Raw genomic sequence first — 1,391 nt, forward strand, 5'->3', positions numbered from 1 at the left:
CCGAATTTTCGATTACATTGTTCGTGTGAAAATCAGGAAAATCCAGCCAAGACATCCTAGGGTTTTAGGGTTATCGGGCATGATTTGGAGGTGTTATGGTGGATTTCCAAGAGGGCTAATGTAGTAGGTTGAATGGGTGAGTGATAGAAACTGATTTGACAATGTTTGGATTAGTAGATTGTAAGTTATGAATTTTAGAAGTTTAGATTGTCATTCTTTAATTTCTTGAACGATGCCTTTAGATGGTTGGGTGGTGTTTGAGTGTTGAATGGTGAGTTGTTGATGAGTAATTTAGGGTTTAATTGTGTATATAATGCATGTCCGGTTAGATGGCCTACTTTGTCATCTAACTTCGTTGTTTGTTGTTTAATTAAATATTGATGTTATTGATTGACTATTATTGAGTTCGGGAATTGGGCACTTTTGTTGCTGATCTCCCAATTGATTGATTGATGATTGATTGATGATTGATGATGATTATGGAGTCTTGGTATGTGTGTGCCACCTCTGGGGCAGCGTTGGGCTGTCGGGTTGATAATGGCATGACTGCCATAGGCTACCCCCAGCTCGCATGACGGAGGTGTCATGGAGGGAGGGGCTAGTGAGGTACCTCGGGTGCATGAGTAATGAGGAGTTATAAGAAGAACGGTTGAGATCGTGATGGCGTATAGAGCTACACCAAATAGAGTATCCTTTATTGATTGGTTATATAGCTATGTGATGATAGTATTATTTATGTTATTGTGTGTTTACTGACTCAAAGGATAATTCCAAGGAGTTTAGTAGACCTTGCTCGAGATCTATCGGATTCTCACTGGGCTTATGTATATAAGCTCACTCTCTATTATTGCATGCTTACAAGTGTTGCAGAGCCGGATTACGGGTACGTGCCTCCTGAGGAGGAAAATGTGCCTTACGTGGACGAGTCATATGTTCCTGAGTCTTATCCATGATTCTATGTTGTTTAATGTCATGTACATTAGCTTAGTAGACTTTTATATGCTTTATGGTTCTTATTGTAATAGATGTTGAAAAGATGATGATCCAAATGATGTTAACTTAGTGGCTTTCTTTTGTCTATGGTTAAGTTGTTAGATGGGTCTCAACTTATTTTTGAAATGTATGATAAGGTTGAGGTATTGTATGTTATGTTGGAACGGAGGCAGATAACGAAGACTGATTATTGTATATTACGGTTATGTTGTGTGTTGTTATGCTGTTGAGGGGTTGTTGTTTGTATGGTTATAGAATTGGATGTTTAATGTTATTAATGAGGTTGGTTTAGAACCTCGGAAATCTATTTACTGTCGTTATGCTGCCGAAATTCCGTTGCGTCCTGACTGATTGTAGGTGGGGTCGAGTTGGGGCGTGACATGGTATCCTCATAAGCC

Source organism: Budorcas taxicolor, unplaced genomic scaffold (assembly GCF_023091745.1).
Source record: "Budorcas taxicolor isolate Tak-1 unplaced genomic scaffold, Takin1.1 scaffold3921, whole genome shotgun sequence".
Taxonomy (NCBI): Eukaryota; Metazoa; Chordata; class Mammalia; order Artiodactyla; family Bovidae; genus Budorcas; species Budorcas taxicolor.